This window comes from Dasypus novemcinctus, chromosome 7, assembly GCF_030445035.2.
Source record: "Dasypus novemcinctus isolate mDasNov1 chromosome 7, mDasNov1.1.hap2, whole genome shotgun sequence".
Taxonomy (NCBI): Eukaryota; Metazoa; Chordata; class Mammalia; order Cingulata; family Dasypodidae; genus Dasypus; species Dasypus novemcinctus.
In genome coordinates this window covers 26,337,194-26,356,380 of record NC_080679.1, presented here as the reverse complement: position 1 = coordinate 26,356,380, position 19,187 = coordinate 26,337,194, and positions in this window count along the sequence as shown.

Sequence of the window (19,187 nt, the reverse complement as noted above, 5' to 3'; positions counted from 1 at the left end):
AGGTGTTTTGGGGACTTGGAGTTGTCCTGGGTGGTGCTGCAGGGACAATTACTGGACATTGTAGGTCCTCCCATGGCCCACTGGATGGAATGTGGGAGAGTGTGGGCTATGATGTGGACCATTGACCATGAGATGCAGCAATGCTCAAAGATGTATTCACCAAATGCAATGAATGTGTCATGACGATGGAGGAGAATGTTGCTATGGGGGGAGTAGTGGGGTGAGGGGGGTGGGGGGTACATGGGGACCTCATATTTTTTTAATGTAATATTTTAAAAATGAATTAAAAAAATAAATAAAAAAGTTTTAAAAAAGGGATAAACTATGGATACATGCAACAACATGGATGAACTTCAAAATAATTATGCTGAAAGAAAATAACAGAGTGAAGGAATGAAAAGTAGATATATTATTATTCCAGGTACATAAATTTCTATAAAATTCAAACAAATCTATAATGACATAAAGAAAATAAACAATTTCCCAGGAAGAGAGGTTGAAAGAAGCAGGAAGGTAGGATTATAAAGGGGCATGAGAAAATTGTTAAGGGTGAAAGATACTGTTCATGCTGTTGATTATCAAACTGTACATTTAAATATGTAAAGTTATACCAGTTATACTTCAATTAAACTGATAAAATAAATGAGTGTATTTCACTACATGAACAGAATACAGAAAAAATCATATGATTATTTCAATGGAGGTAGGGAAAAATACTTGACAAAATTCAACAAGCATTAATAATAAAAACTGTTGACAAAGTAGGAAGAGAAGAAAACTTCTTCAATCTCATAAAGAGCATCTATGAAAATCCTATGGCTAACATCATGCTTAATGGTGAAATATTAAATGTGTTTCCCCTAAAGGAGGGGAAAGGATACCTGCTCTCACTATGTCTACTCAACATTAAACTGGAGGTCCTAGTTCAGTGCAATAAAGGAAAAAAAGAAATAAAAGTCATAAAGATTCTAAAGGAAAAATTAAAAATGTCTCAATTCATAGACAAAATGATTATTTACACAGAAAATTCTAAAGAGTTTATAAAAGTTTATAAAACTAAAAAGTAAATATTTACAATGTCACACCTTACCAGGTCAATATACAAAAATTAATTGTATTTATATTTTCACAAGAAATGGAAAATAAAGTTTTAAAATACTATTTCTGATAGCACTGCAAAACATAAAATAATTAGGAATATATCTAATGAAAAATGTGCAAGACCTCTATAAAGAAAATCAAAAAACATTTCAGAGATAAACTAGAGAACTAAATAAATTGAGAGATATACAATGTTCATGAATTGGAAGACTTACTATAGTTAAGACATCATTTCTCCCTAAATTGATCTAGAGATTCAACTTAATGCAGATCACAATCTCACCACACATTTTTGGGAAACTGACAAACTGATTTAAAAATTTCTATGGAAACTCAAAGGATTTTGAAGAGCCAAAATGATCTTTAAAACAAAGAACAAAGTTGGACATTTTATATTACCTGATGTCAAGATGTATTATGTAGAGGCAGGGCAAGATAGCATCAGAGTAAGTGCACCCATATCATCACTCATACAAAATCCTGCCTGAGTGAACTGTTTTGGGAACCCACAAAGCAGAAGGCTGCTGGACATTGATCCAAAGAGAGTACGACAAAAAAGTGTGATAGCTCAAGGTAAAACTGCGAGTTTCTGCCCATCCCCCAGGGCAAGAAGCCTCAGCTTTCCCTGAACCTCACCAATCACACAGCCAGAGGAGAAAAACTCCGAGAGTGGGAGGATTCTGGTGAAGGGTGGAGAGGAGTCCTACAAGTGTGGGTTCAATTGTCTGAACCCCCTTTTTTGGGCTTTGAGGAGCATACCAGCTGGCTTACAGAGAAACCAGGAAGAGGGGATAGGCAAATCGGTGGAGGCAACCCAATTTACCTAACCTCTGTGGATTAGGTCTGGGAGAAGGTGGGGCCAGGCAATTAACTAATCCTGTGCCATACACCTAAGGGAGGGGGACAGTAGGAAGTGCTTGGTAGGCTTCCAAAAGCATATTTAGGTCCCCAGGAAGGTGTGGGTGTTCTCTCTCAAAGAGGCTAAGAGTCATTATTTTCTGTGGTGATTTGGTTCACAAGGATCTCATTTGAATCTCAGAGGAGATTTCTCACATGGGCTTCCTGCTGCCCTGAGAGAGAGGAGAGAGAGGAAGGGAGAATGGGGAGTGACAGACTCCTAATCAGTTTATTCAATTGCCAAGAGTCAATCCTGCCCCAGGAAGGGGACATTTTTTGAGGAGCAGGTCGACCCAGAAGGAGGGTTTGGCTCAGTGGGGGAGTTTCAGCCTTGAATGTGCACTCTGGTTCAGTTCCCAGCTCCCCTTAGAATAGTGATACACTGGGATATCAGCTGATACTTAGAGACAGGAAAACAGATATTATCTCTGCATTAGCCTCCCTTGGGTCTCTTAATTTCCCTAAATAAGAGCTTAAGAGGGAAGTCTGGTTTTTTACTGTTTGGTTGACTCCTTGCTTGAGGGCATGTGGGTTTTTTTCCTTGTTACCTTGTCTTTTCTTTCTCTTTATCCCCCACACTTTTTTTTTCTCTTTTTTTCAATTAGGTGCTGCCAGCTTGTTTATTGTTTGCTGTGCTTCCTTGTCCTCAGTTTCCTCTTTTCTGTGTGTACTGATTTTGGCTATTAGTGCTATTTCTTTTCCTTCCTACATCTTTCTATCTTCCACCTTCTGTTGTTGCTCTTACATTCCACCTCTCTTTAAATTAGCCCTCAATTTTTCTGACTTTTTATTTCTAATATTTCTTATCTGTTTTCTATCTTTTATTAACTCTTTATGTTATTGTCCTTTCTTTTCTTGTTTCCTCTCTCCTGATCATGCTAGCCTTTTAATTCATGCTATATTCTTCTTCATATTCAGTTTCCCATTTCATTTTAGGTACTCCACTTTCTTATTCCTATAATTATACATTGCTTACATGAGTTTGTTATTTATTCTCCTAGGTCTTATACAGTTATTCTGCTAACACTTACTATGAATACTACTCTTAGACTTTTTATTTTCTTATCTCTTTTGTTTTCCTGGCCATAATCTTTTTCCTTCAAGGTAACTTAGGCAACAACAAGGAACTAGAATAAGAAGAACAAAGAGTCAAAGAGAAAACTTAACACACATACAAAAACAGCACTAAAAAAAACTGAAGACTAGAGGGAGAAGCTAATCAACTGAACAAACCCACCAAGATGAAATGATGACCAGACAGCAACAAAAATTACAAACCATACCAATAATCAGGAAGACATGGCCCAGTCAATGAACAAACTAAAAACCAGGAAGAGGAGCAGAACATCAAACAACTAATCAAAGCTCTCCAAACAAATATCATGAACCAAATTAATGAAGTGAAGGAAGAGATTAAGGATATTAAGAAAAGACTTGAAGAGCATACTGAAGAAATTGTAAACATATGCAAAAAGATAACAGATATGATGATGATGAATGGCACAATTCCAGAAATCAAAAATACACTCTTAGCAAATAACAGCAGATTTGAAGAAGTTGAGGAAAGAATTAGTGATGTGGAAGACAGTACATCTGAAATCAAACAGATTGTAGAGTTGATAGATAAAAAGATAGAAAAATTCTAGAAGGGATTTAGGGATTTGAATGACAACATAAAATGCACAAACATACACATTATAGGCATCCTAGAAGGTGAAGAGAAGGGAAAGAAGAAATAAGGGGTGTTGGAGGAAGTAAGGGCTGAAAACTTCCCAAACCTATTGAGGGAGATGGATGTACATGTCCAGGAAGTGTGGTGCACCTCAAACAGTATAAATCCCAACAGGCCTACCCCAAGACATACACTTGTCAAATTATCCAATACTCAAGATAAAGAGAAAATACTGAAGGCAGCAAGAGAAAAGAGAACGATCACATACAGGGGAAACTCAATAAGATTAAGTCCTGATTTCTCATCTGAAACCATGGAGGCAAGAAGGCAGTGGTATGACATAGTCAAAGTAGTAAAGGAAAAAAATTTCCAGCCAAGAATACTCTATCCAGCAAAGCTGGCATTATAAATGATGGAGAATTCAAAATATTCACAGATAAACAAAAACTAAGAGAGTGTGCCAATAAGAAACCTGACCTTCAAGAAATACTAAAGGGAGTTCTGCAGGAGGAAAGAAAAAGAACAGGAGAGACAGAGTGGGAGGAGTGTGTAAGGACAGCCAAAAAGACAAAAAGATAAATAAAAACAACATATGACATATACAAATCCAAAGAAAATATGGCTAATGTAGGTAACTCCTTGAGAGTAATAACACTGAATATTAATGGATTAAACTCATCTGTCAAGAGACATAGATTGGCAGAATGGATAAGGAAATATGGCCCATCTATATGCTGTCTACAAGAAACCCACCTTAGACCCAGGAATTCAAGGAAGTTGACAGTGAATGGCTGGAAAACAATCTTACAAGCAAAACAATAACTAAAAAAGGGCAGGAGTAGCTATACTAATATAGGACAAAATAGGCTTTAAATGCTTTAAATTTTGGAAGATGAAGATGGACACTACATATTAATAAAAGGGATAATCTTTCAAGAAGAAAGAACAATCATAAACATTTATGCACCTAATAAGGCTGCCTCAAAATACATAAGGCAAACACTGGAAAACCAAGTGGAGGAATAGATGTCTCTACAATTATAGTGGGGGACTTTAATACACCATTGTCACCAATAGACAGTACATCTCAACAGAGAGTATATAAAGAAATAAAAGCTTTGAATAATATATTAGAGGATCTGGACCTAATAGACATACACACAACACTACACCAAAATACAGCAGGATATACATTCTTCTCATGCCCTCATGGATCATTCTCCAAGTTTGACTATATGCTAGGCCACAGAGAAAGTCTCAGTGAATTCAGAAAGATTGAAATCACATGAAAAAATTTCTCTGACCACAGTGGAATGAAGCTGGAAATCTGCAAGGGCCAGAGGCCCAGATTAGGCACCAAGATATGTAAGTTAAGCAACACACTCTTAGACAAACAGTGGGTCAAGGAAAAAATCTCAGAAGAAATCATTAACTACCTTGAAACTAATGAAATGACAGCATAACATATCAAAACTTATGGGATGCAGCAAAAGCTATACTGAGAGGGAAATTCACAGCCATAAATTAATGCATCAAAAAAGAAGAGCTAAAATCGAAGACCTAACTGCACACTTGGAGGAATTAGTAAAAAAAAACAACAAACTAACCCCAAAGAAAGAAGAAAGAAAGAAATAACAAAGATCAGAGCAGAACTAAATTGAATAGAAAATAAGAAAGCACTAGAAAAAAAAATAAACAAAACAAAGAGCTGGTTCTTTGAGAAGATCAAAAAAGTGACAAACCCTTAGCTAGACTAACAAAGAAAAAAATAGAGATGATGCAAATACACAAAATAAGAACTGAGAAAGGGGATATCACAACTGACCCCACAGAAATAAAGACTATCATAGAAGGATACTTTGAAAAACTATATGCCAACAAGAAGGACAATTTAGAGGAAATGCACAAATTCCTAGAAACACATAAGCAGCCTACATTGATGAAGGAAGAAATTGATGATCTCAACAAACCAATCACAAGTAAAGAGACATAATCAGTCATTAAAAACCTCCCAACTAAGAAGGTCCCCAAGCCAGATGGATTCACAGGTGAATTCTACCAAACATTCCAGAAAGAACTAACATCAATCTTGCTTAAACTCTTCCAAAAAATTGAAATAGAAGGAACATTGCCTAACTCATTCTATGATGCCAACATTACCCTAATACCAAAGCCAAACAAAGAAACCACAAGAAAGGAAAATTACAGACCAATCTCTCTCATGAAACTAGATGCTAAAATCCTCAACAAAATACTTGCTAATTGTATTCAACAATACATCACATGAATTGTACACCATGACCAAGTGGGTTTCATCCCTGGTATGCAAGGATGGTTCAACATAAGAAAATCAATCAATGTAATACACCACATAAACAGATCAAAAGAAAAAAGTCACATGATCATATCTATAGATGCAGAAAAAGCACTTGACAAAATATAGCACCATTTCCAGATAAAAACACTGCAAAAGATAGGAATAGAAAGAAACTTTCTGGGAAGCGGACTTGGCCCAGTGGTTAGGGCACCCGTCTACCACATGGGAGGTCTACAGTTCAAACCCTGGGTCTCCTACGAAGCTGGCCCACGCTCAGTGCTGATGTGCACAAGGAGTGCCGTGCCATGCAGGGGTGTCCCAGCATAGGGGAGCCCCACATGCAAGGAGTGCACCCCGTAAGGAGATTGCCCAGCATGAAAGAAAGTGCAGCCTGCCCAGGAATGGCACCACACACACAGAGAGCTGACACAACAAGATGACACAACAAAAAGAAACACAGATTCCCATGCCACTGATAACAACAGAAGCAGACAAAGAAGAACACGCAGCAAATAGACACAGAGAACAGACAACTGGGGAGGGAGGGGAGAGAAATAAATAAATAAAACTTTTTTTTTAAAAGATGCATATCTTTAAAAAAAGAAAGAAAGAAAGAAACTTTCTGAACATGATCAAGGGTATATATGAAAAACCCACAGCTAACATCATTTACAATGGTGAAATCCCAAAATCTTTCCCTCTAAGATCAGGAACAAGAACAAGGATGCCCACTATCACCCCTCCTATTTAACATTGTGTTAGAAGTACTTGCTAAAGTACTGAGGCAAGAAACAGATATAAAAGGCATCCAAATTGGAAAGGAAGAAGATAAAATTTCACTATATGCAGACAACATGATCCTATACATAGAAAGCCCTGAGAAATCTACAACAAAGCTTCTAGAATTTATAAATGAGTTCAGTAAAGTTGCAGGTTATAAGATCAATGCACAAAAATCAGTAGTATTTCTGGACACCAATCATGAGCAATCTGAGGAGGAAATCAAGAAAAAAAATACTATTTACAATAGTAAATTAAAAAATCAAATACCTAGGAATAAATTTAATAGAGATGTAAAAGACTTATATACAGAAAACTATACAACACTGCTAAAGGAAGTCAAAGAAGAATATTCCCTGTTCATGGATAGGAAGACTAAATATCATTAAGATGTCTATCCTACTGAAAGTGATCTATAGATTTAATGCAATCCCAATAAAAATGAACAGAGCATTTTTCACTGAACTGGAAAAACTATGAAATTTATTTGGAAAGGAAAGAGTCCCCAAATAGCCAAAAACATATATTGAAAAAGAAAAATGAAATTGGAGGACTCACACTATCTGACTTTAAAACATACTACAAAACTATAGTGTCAAAACGGCATGGTGTTGGCACAAGTGTAGACATACTGACCAATGGAACTGAACTGAGAGGTGGGATGTAGATCCTTGCATTTACAGTGATTGATATTTGACAAGGCCACAGAGCCCACTCAACTGAGAGAGAATGGCCTCTTAACAAATGGTGCCTGGAGAATTGGATATCCATATGCAAAAGAATGAGATGGATAACCATCTCACATCTTATACAAAAATCAACTCAAGGTAGAACAAAGATCCAAATATAAGAGCCAAGACCATAAAGACCTTGGGGGAAACGGACTTTGGCCCAGTGGGGGAAACGGACTTTGGCCCAGTGGTTAAGGCATCCGTCTACCATATGGGAGGTCCGCGGTTCAAGCCCCGGGCCTCCTTGACCCGTGTGGAGCTGGCCATGCACAGCGCTGATGCGCGCAAGGAGTGCCCTGCCACGCAGGGGTGTCCCCCGCGTGGGGGAGCCCCACACGCAAGGAGTGCGCCCGTGAGGAAAGCCGCCCAGTGTGAAAAGAAAGAGCAGCCTGCCCAAGAATGGCGCCGCCCACACTTCCCGTGCCACTGACGACAACAGAAGCGGACAAAGAAACAAGACGCAGCAAATAGACACCAAGAACAGACAACCAGGGGAAGGGGGGAAATTAAATAAATAAATAAATCTTTAAAAAAAAAAAAGACCTTGGAAGACAATGTAGGGAAGCATTTACAGTACCTTGTAATAGGATATGGCTTCATGAACTTTACACACAAAGCACAAGCAGTGAAAGAAAAAATAGATAAATGGGACCTCCTCAAAATTAAAGCCTTTTTGCACCTCAAAGGAGTTTATCAAGAAAGTGAAAAGACAGCATAACCAATGGGAAAAAAATATTTGGTAACCATATATCAGATAGGAGCCTAATATCTAGCATATATAAAGAAATCCTATATCTCAAAAATAAAAAGGCAAACAACCTATTTTTAAAATGGGCAAGAAATTTGAACAGACACTTCTCCAAAGAAGAAATACAAGTGGCTAAAAAGCACATGAAAAGATGCTCAACATCACTAGCTATTAGGGAAATGCAAATCAAAACTACAATGAGATACCATCTTACACCTATTAGACTGGTGGCTATCAAAAAAAGAGAGGACTACAAGTGTTGGAGAGGCTGTGGAGAAATGGGAACCCTCGTTTACTGCTGGTGGGAATATAGAAGGATCCAGCCATTGTGAAGGACAGTTTGGTGGTACCTAAAAAACTAGCTATAGGGAAGCGGACTTGGCCCAGTGGTTAGGGTGTCCATCTACCACATGGGAGGTCCGTGGTTCAAACCCTGGGCCTCCTTGACCCATGTGGAGCTGGCCCATGCACAGTGCTGATGCACACAAGGAGTGCTGTGCCACACCTGGTGTCCCCACGTATGGGAGCCCCACAGGCAAGGAGTGCACCTCTTAAGGAGAGCCACCCAGTGTGAAAGATGGGATAACATGGATGAATCTTGAGGACCTTATGTTGAGCAAAGCAAGACAGACATTGAAGAAAAAATACTACGTGACCTCTCTGATATGAATTAAGCAAATCAAGCTGTCTCAGAGAGCCAGAGATTGGAAGGTAGGCTTACAGGAAATAGTGGGGAGAGAGGAAGGAAGTGAGCCAATGCCCACACGGACAAAATCTATGATAAAGTGGAGGTAAGTAGTTGGGCATGAAGGGAGAAGATGGGGGCACAGGGGATACATTGAGTTGGGCTTTGTAGGCTTGAGGGGGGCTAGGGTTGGGAGAATGGGTCAGATGGCCCACGGAATTGGGGGGAAGGTTAGGGGGTGCAGGTGAGCATGGGAGAGCATTGGATATGTGGTGGAAACTATAATGTTGAGAAAACTCTTCAGAAAATATATTAGGAAGGGGTACTGGTTTAAGGTGTTTGACTGGGGACATCCGGCACAGGGTGCACATTGGGCAGACTTCAAGGGAGTTTGTGGGTGCTCATTATGTCACAGTGTATTATGTCAATGCATGAAGACCCACACAATGGCAGGAAGGTGTTATACCCCCATCCTGGGGAGGTCTGATATTCTCAAACAAAGGAGAAGGTGTCTCTCAAGAGCATGGGTTGCTCCCAGTCAAGGAGGACAGACTAGTGTTAAGCCCTCAGCATTGTTTCAAGTATGTAGTAATCTTGTCTTTCAAACAGTGAAGCATGGTCGTCACTGTGGACCCTGATGGGAGGGGGTGAGAGGAATAGAATAATTGGAAGAGGGGGCAACTGGGGAGCAATGGAGGTGTTCTACATGATCCTGCAATGATGGATACAGGTCATGTAAAACTTCACCAAAAATTTATAAAAGTGTATTGTCTAAAATGTAAACCATAATGGAACCATATATATTTCAATATATGTACATCAGTTGCAGCAAATGTAACATCCACATGTAAAAAGATCATTGCTGGGGGAGGAGGGGAAAAGGTTTGATGTTAGGTATAGGGGAGTCCCCTATATTCTATATGTGACTTTACCGTGACCTAAAAATATTTTGAAGACATAAAAAAAGAAAAAAGGATGTAGACACTGAGGAAGAAATGGAAGAGAATGCCTTGCCACTGTATATATAGGGCAACACCTATTACAAAGATGAAAGGTAAAACATTTTTTAAAAATTTATTATGACATTTTTCATTTTTTTAATACCCCAATTTACTTTTTACTTCATTTTAGTTTTTCTAAATTATTATGTATTCTATTTCTAATCGTTAAACCCATCATTACTATTTCATTTTCTTATCAATGAATTGAGCAATATATTAGACTTCATTTTTGAGGAAGTTTTGGATTTCAGAGGGGTTCAACTATGGCAGGGGAGAAACACTAATGGAGGGGTCATTGATGGGGGATGCATGGGTGGAAGGGAGTTCTCCAGGGCATGCATATAGGGTATATAGATATTCAGATGTTCATTGGGTATTGACATAATGGGTAGAGTTTCACATGACAACTGAGGGAATGCTGAGTTCCCATTCCAGGGAACTCTGTTGCATTCCCCAATGGAACAGCAACAATCTCCCAAGTGCAAGGACAAAGACCAATGAAGAAGGATGGTCCAATGATGGGCCCTTGATACTGATGAATATGCTTAGGAGCCTGTGTGCTGGAAATTTCAACCAGGCCTAGAGTTGCAGAGTGCCTAAGACTTACCTAATGAGAGCTTCCATATTGCCCAAAGATAGCCACTCTCTAAGCCAAACTCAGTGTGTAAATGCATTACCTTCCCCCCAGCGTGGGACGTGACTCCTGGGGATGAGCCTCTCTGGCACCAAGGGATTTCTACCAAGCACCAGTTGGTGATGCAACTAGAAAAATACATTGAATAGAAGGGGGAAACAGTACAGACAAATGAGTTTATATGGCTAAGAGACATCAAAATGAGTTGGGAAGTCATCAGAGGGGTCATGCTTATGCATGTCTCAGCAGGACCCCAGAGGCAGCCAAAGTAGATAAAACTCCAGGTGCTGGTGCTCCTGAAGGCTATGAAGATGCACAATTTCTATGGTCATGACAGATGGCCCTGGAGTTCATTGCCTTGCCAGTGGATCCTACTTTGGAATTTGTGGTCCTGAATGTGATAGAGTTGGACTCAGATGTGACCTCTCTACACATGCCTCTTCTGTCACTTTTACTGAACGTGTGGTTGGTGCCTGGGTTTGTATATATTTGGGAGTCTTGAATCTCTGGACTGCCCATGTGCCAGATGGGCCCTGAGCCTCAGCAGAGTTGCAACACCTACTCTCCAGTTCATTGGACTTACCCAGGTCAGCTGACAGGGAGGTGACAATGGTCTACCACCACACCAGGGAGCCGAGAGTGTCCACAACTGCAAAGCAGGAGAATCACATCCATCAGTCACATGGGATCTAAGGCTCCTCTCAATTTAGAGGTGGAGTGGATATCACCATCCCAGTGTCCACAGGATGGAGGAATATAATATGGATTGGAATGGACTTACTAGAATTCTACTACAGAACTGTTGTGACTCTAGAAATGGAAGAAGTTGTATCATTGATTGGAGACAGTGGCCACGGGAGTTGCTGAGGGCAAGGAGAGGGAGGAAGAGGTGTAATATGGGGCATTTTGGAGACTTGGGGTTGCCCTGAATGACACTGCAGGAACAGATGCAGGACATTATATATCCTGCTGTAACCCACTGTATGGACAAGGGGAGAGTGTGAACTACAAAGTAAACTATGGTTCCTGCGGTGTGGCAGTGCTTCAGGGTGTATTCAACAAATGCAATGAATGTGCCTTACTGATGAAAGGGGATGTTAATGTGGGAGGATCTGGGAGGAGGGGAATGGGGTATATAGGAACCTCATGTTTTTTAATGTAATGTTTTGTGTGATCTATTTATCTTTTTAAAAAATAATAAAAAGACAGGAAATAAAGAAAAAAAGGAAAAATATATTAATATATTATTTTAAACACTTTTTATTGAAGTTAATAGATCACATAGAATGTTACATTAAAAAAAATAAGAGGTTTCCATATAACACATTTCCCACCCCCTACCCTCATCATTTTTGTAAATTGTATTTTTTGAAGATACATACATCACAAAAAAAGGTTATATTATAAAAAACATAAGAGGTGTCTGTATAACCCCCACTCCCCCACCCCACTTCTCACACACCAACAACCTCCCCCATCATTGTGGGACACATCACATTTGGCGAACACATTTTGGAGCACTGCTGCACCACGTGGATAATAGTTTACCCTGTAGTTAACACTCTCCCCCACTACATTCGGTGGGTTATGGCAGGATATATAATGTCCAACATCTGTCCCTGCAACATCATTCAGGACAACTCCAAGTCCTAGAAATGCCCCCACATCCCATCTTTTCTTCCCTCTCCCTGCCCCCAGCAACTACCATGGCCACTTTCTCCACATCAATGCTAAAATTTCTTCCATTACTAGTCACAATAGAATATCAGTAAGTCCACTCTAATCCATATTTTATTCCTCCATCCTATGGACCCTGGGATAGTTATGTCCTACTCCCCCTCTACATCAAGAGGGGGCTTAGATTCCACATGGATGATCGATGCAAAATTCTCCTGCTTGCAATTGCAGGCACTCTCGGTTCCCTGGTGTGGTGGTTGACCATCTTCACCTCCCTGTTGGCTGACCTGGGTAAGTCCAATGAAGCAAAGCATAGGAGTTGCAACTCTGCTGAGGCTCAGGGCCCAGCTGGTACATGGACAGTCCAGAGATTCAAGTCCCCTGAGAATACAAGTCTTCAAAAAGGAGTAGGGAGGTCATCAGAGGGGTTATGCTTATGCATGCCTCAGCAGGACCCCAGAAACAGCTAAAGTAAATACAACCCTAGGTACTGGTTCTCCTGAAGACTACAGAGGCCCACAGGGTATATGGTCATGGCAGATGGATTTTGAGTTCTGTGCCATGTCCATGGGCCCTACCTTGGAATTTATGTTCCTGAGAGTGATGGAGCTGGACTCAGATGTGACCTTTCTACACATGCCATTTCTGTCACTTGATATATTGATATTATTAATTGATACCTTTTGAGCTATTCAGACTACACTAGAAATTATTATAAATTTGTTTATGTGTGTGTATGTGTTTAAGAAATGGGTGAAGTCTGAATTTACTCAGAAATAGGAATTTAGTTTAATACTATATTTTCACTGTAGAATTATGAGTTAACTGGGTTTTTTTTTTTGTTCTGTGACCTTATATTCACGAACCTATGTATTCTATGTATTTAAAAAATCATGATGTATCTTTCAGCAAAAATAAAGCTATGTGGCTTTCTTCTCAAAGAAAAAAAAAAGAAACCATAGAGGCAAGAAGGCAGTGGAATGGAATACTTTAAAAAATGATGAAAGAAAACAATTTCCAAGCACGAACTTTATATCAAGCATTTTTGAAAGACTGTCTTTCAAAAATGAGGGCAAGACTAAGACATTCCCAGATAAACAAAAGCTGAAGGAGTTTGTCACCACTAGACCTGTCCTAAAGATGATGATAAAAGGACTAAAAGAAAAAGACCCTAGAGAATGGATCAAAGCAACAGAAATAAACAAAGACCTCTGGTAAAGGTTATGGGTAACTATAAATAAAACAGTACTATTTTATTGTATTTTTTTGTATGAAACAAGTTTTTACTTCTTACAAGCTTTAAAATGCAAATGTATTAAAAAGTCATAATAACTCTATGGTTTGAGAAAAACAATGTACAAAGATATACTTTGTAATAAGTTCGACAAAAAGGTGGGGAGAAAGAGGATTATAGGAACAAGGTAGGTGTGTGCTATTGAAGTTAAGTTGGTATCAAATCAAATGTGATTATTATAGATTCTGCATGTTAAATTTTAGTCCCATGGTAAGCACAAACAAAATAAATGAAAAATGAAATACAGAAAGAACTGAGAAGGTACTCAAAAGGGCACAATATAAAAAATCAAATAAATATGAAAGTAGGCACCAATGGAAGAATTGAGGGACATAAAAGATATAAGCTCAGACCAGTAGAATATCACAGCCTACATGTAGGATCATGTGTTAAAAACTGCTTTTTGATCTTAAATAAAAGGGGGAAATGGCAAGGACAAATGAGTTTATATAGCTAAGAGTCTTCAAAAAAGAGTCAGGAGGTCATCAGAAAGGTCGTGCTTACACACACCTCAGCAGGACCCCAGAGATACCCAAAGTAGATACAACCCCAGGTACTGATTGTCCTGAGGGCTATGGAGACCCACAGGTTCTATGGTCATGGCAAATGGCTCTGTAATTCAGTGCTGTGTCAGTTGGCCCTACTTTGGAATTTGTGTTCCTGAGAATGACAGAGTTGAACTCAGAGGTGACCTTTCTACATATGCCTCTTCTGTCACTTTTACTGAACCTGTGATTGGCACTAGGGTTGGTATATACTCAGTAGACTTGAATCTCTGGACTGCCCATGTGCCAGCTGGGCCCTGAGCTTCAGCAGAGTTGCAACTCCTACCTTCTGGTTCATTGGACTTACCCTGGTCAGCTAACAGGGAGGTAAAGATGGTCAACCACCACACCAGGAACCGAGAGTGCCTGCAATTGCAAGCAGGAGAATTTTGCATTGATCATCCATGTGGAATCTAAGCCCCCTCTTGATGTATAGGGGGAGTGGACATAACCATCCCAGGGTCCACAGGATGGAGGAATAAAATATGGATTAGAGTAGACTTACTGATAATTTCCTATGGAACTATTGTGACTAGTAATGGAAGAAATTTTAGCATTGATGTGGAGAAAGTGGCCATGGTAGTTCCCTGCTGGGGGCAGGGAGAGGGAAGAAGAGATGTAATGCAGGGGCATTTCTAGGACTTGGAGTTGTCCTGAATGATGTTGCAGGGACAGATGCTGGACATTATATATCCTGCCATAACCCACTGGGTGGACTGGGGAAGAGTGTAAACTACAATGTGGACTGTTATCCATGTGGTGAGGTGGTGCTCCGGGTGTGTTTGCCAAGGGCAATGAATGTGCTGTGCGGGGGGGGGGGGGGGGGGGAGGGGGTTGATGTGGGAAGAGTGGGGAGAGTTATATGAGAACCTCTTATATTTTTTTAATGCAACATTAAAAATAATAAGAAGAAAGAAAGAAAAAATTAAAATGAAAAAAAGTTATGACTTACAAAGACCATGTAGCCAAGTGGCAGAAGAAAGTCCTGCATTATTAGTAGTTACTCTAAATGCAAATGGATTAAACCCTCCAGTCCATAGGCAGAGATTGCCCAAATGGATAAAAAAACATGGCCCAACTACATGCTATATACAAGAGATTCACTTTAAATTCAAAGACACAGGTAGGTTGAACATGAAATAATGGAAAAATATATACCATGTGAATAGTAAACGAGAGAGCTAGAATAGCTATACTAGTATTGGATAAAATAGATTTTAAGTAAAAAAAAAATGGTTAGAATATACAAAGAGGATCAATATATACTTTTTAAAAAGGTCAGTATATACTTTAAAAGGGATACATTTAACAGAAGTACCTACAATAATAAATATATATACACACCTAATGTCAGAGGCCCGAAATATAGGAAGCAGATATTAACAGATTTGAAGGGATAAATAAATCATTCTACATTAAGAGTGGAGAATTCAATATACCACTTCCAATAATGGGTAAAACATACAGACAGAAGATCAATAAAGAAAGTGAAGACTTAAATGATACCATCAAATAACTAGACTTAACAGACGACATAGAACACCCAAAAGCATCAGAATACACATTCTTCTTTAGTGCACATAGATCATTCTCCAGGATTGACCAAATGTAAGTTCACAAATAAAGTCTCAAAAAATTTAAAAATATCAAAATCATACAATTTATCTTCTCTGACCACAATGGAATGAAGTTAGAAATCAATAACAGAAGACTTGGAAAATTCACAAATATGTGGAAATTAAGCAATGCACTCAAACAACCAAAGGGTCAAAGAAGAAATCACAAGGAAAATTAGGAAATATCCTGAGGCAAATAAAAAAACAAAACATAAAATACCAAAACTTATGGGATACAGCAATGGCAGTGTGGAGAGGGAAATTTATAGCTTTAAATGTTAACATTAAAAAAGAAAAAAGAGGGAAACGGACTTTGGCCCAGTGGTTAGGGCGTCCGTCTACCATATGGGAGGTCCGCGGTTCAAACCCCGGGCCTCCTTGACCCGTGTGGAGCTGGCCATGCGCAGTGCTGATGCGCGCAAGGAGTGCCGTGCCACGCAAGGGTGTCCCCCGCGTGGGGAAGCCCCACGCGCAAGGAGTGCGCCCGTGAGGAAAGCCGCCCAGCGTGAAAAGAAAGAGCAGCCTGCCCAGGAATGGCGCCGCCCACACTTCCCGTGCCGCTGACGACAACAGAAGCGGACAAAGAAACAAGACGCAGCAAATAGACACCAAGAACAGGACAACCAGGGGAGGGGGGGAAATTAAATAAATAAATAAATCTTTAAAAAAAAAAAAAAAAAAAAAGATCTCAAATCAAAGACCTAACCTCACAACTGTGGGAACTGAAAATGAAGAGAAAACTAAACCCGAAGTGAGCAGACAGAAGTTAATAACAAAGATTGCAATGTAGATAGAGAATAAATCTAAAGAGAGACCCAATGAAACCAAAAGCTGGTTCTTTCAAAAGATCATTAAAATTAACAAACCTTTAGCTAGAGTTACAAAGAAAAAGAAGAGAAGATGCAAATAACTAAAATTAGAAATGAAAGGGAGGATGTTACTATCATATTTTCCCTCTTCTTCAGAATGGATGATTTCTATTAATAAATCTCAGATTCACTGATTCTTCTTTCACATCCATTTGCAATAAGCCTATCCAGTAAATGTTTTATTTCAGATATGGAATGTTTTAGATAAAATTTAGTTTTTGGTTTATTTTATTATTTTTCTACTTCTCAGCTGAAATTTCTGATCTTTTCCTTTACTTTGAGCATATTTTCATTTACCTAACTGAGCATAGTTATAATAGCTGCTTTAAAGTATGGGTCTGAGAATTCCTACCTCTGGTTCTTCTTAGGTTTGATCTCCTGTTAATTGTCTTTCCCCTTGATAAGGAGTCACATTTTCCTAGTTCTTTGAATGTCGTTAATTTTAAATTGGATCCTGGACATTTTGAATATGTTATGGAGACTCTGGATTTCATTATATTGTTCCAAATAGTTTTGATGTTTTGTTTTACCAAGCAATTAACTCAGAAGAGTTATATGTCAAACTCTGTCTTAAACTCTGTCTTGCCTGTAGTGCATGGCAACTCAGATTCAGTTCAGACTTGTTCCATACATGTTACATAGGGCAGCCAGACACTTAGGAAGAGTTTACATCAGCCAGATGGTTGGGAAATTGTTCTCTTCTCTTCACTTTTTTGGAAGACTTTGAGCAGGATTTGGTGTTAACTCTTCTGGGAATGTTTGGTAAAATTCAATAGCAAAGCAATCTGTGCCTTTCTTGGGAAGTTTTTGATTATTGATTCAATCTTTTTATTTTCTATTCTGTTAAAACCTATTTCTTCTTGAGTTGGTGTAGGTAGTTTGTGTATTTCTAGGAATTTGTTCACTTCATCTACATTATTCTGATATCCTAGAACTACAACAATTTGAATAACTACAGACTAGGGAACAAAACCATTAAAGTGATGAAAGAAAACTCTCAACCCAGAATTCTGTCTCAATTTAAAGTAAGCTTCAGAAGTGCATTCAGAATAGAAACTTACAAGAAAAACAAAAGAATTTTTTGCTGGCAGACCTGAAATGCTAAAGAGAGATAATGCTAGACAGAAACTTGGATCTTTAGGAATGAATGAAGAACATCAGAAATTGTAAATATCTGGATAAATATAAAAGTCTATTTTTTCTATTAATTTCCTTGAAATACATATGAATAAAAAATTTATAATATTTTCTTATAGGTTTATACTGTATGTTGATATAATAACATGTATAACAACTGTAACATAAAGGTGGGTGAGATTATAAATTGATTTATACAAACATAAAGGTGGGTGAGATTATAAACTGATTTATACAGTTACAAGGTTTCTATAATTTAAGTGAAGTAGTACAATATTAATATTAAATAGACTGAAGAAAGTTAAGGATTTATATTACAATCCTCAGAGTAATAGCTAAAAACTTTTTAAACAGCTAAAAAGGTAGAAAAATTAAAATGGAAATCAAAAATGCTTAAACAATCCAGAAGAAAGCAGGATTGGTAGACCACAGGAACAAAACCAGAGATGGAATAAAATCCAAACAAATAATAAAATGGTAGACCTAAGTCCAATAATAACATTAAATACTAACAGTCTAAACATGCAAGTGAATTATCAGATGTTATTAGAATTGATTTAAAAAGAAGTATATAACCTAACTATATGCTGTTGACAAGATACACATGTTAAATATAAAGACAGAGATGTTGAAAATAAATGAATAGAAAAAGATAAACCATTTAAAGCATAAGATGGTGAGAGTGCTTGTATTACTATCAAAATGGAGGCACTCTCCACCTAGAGGAGTCCACATCAAATATTGGTGTATATTTCCATCTTTCCCATTTTTCAGCAAGCTCTTTTCTCTCCCCCATTTCTTAATAAATTCTTTTTACTGGCCTGAAAAAAAAAAAAGTTCAAGACAAAAATAAAGAGGGTTATTTCAAAATGATAAAAGGGCCAATTTTCACTGAGAAGATATCAAATCATAAATAATTATGGTATCATCTGTGCCTCAAAATACATGAAACAAACAAGGACAGAATTAAAGGGAGATATAGACATTCCATAATTGTAATAGGAGATTTTAATACCTCTCTCAACAACTGAGAGAAAAACTAGGCAAAAGCGTAAGTAAAAACAAAAAATCTGAGCTTCAGTATCAACCACATTGACTTAACTGATAATTATAGAACATGCTCCCAATAATCACAGAATACGCATTGATTTCCAGCACAAACTATATGCTCACCAAGACTGACCATATTCTGAGCCAAAAAAAAACACAAAACAAAACACAATAAATCTAAAAGGATTGAAATTAGAAATTAATTAGAGTAAAATATCTAGAGAAAACCCAAAAGCATATAGCAAAATATTCAATCCATTAGTTATCAGAAAAATACAATGAGTAATGTTTATTGGCCATTCAAATTTTTGCTCATTTTTAAAATTGGGTTGTTTGTCTTCTCATGGAGTTTCAAGAATTCTTTCTGTATTCTGGAGATAAGTCTTTTGATAGATAAATGTATTGTAAATATTTTCCCATTTTTTAACTTGCC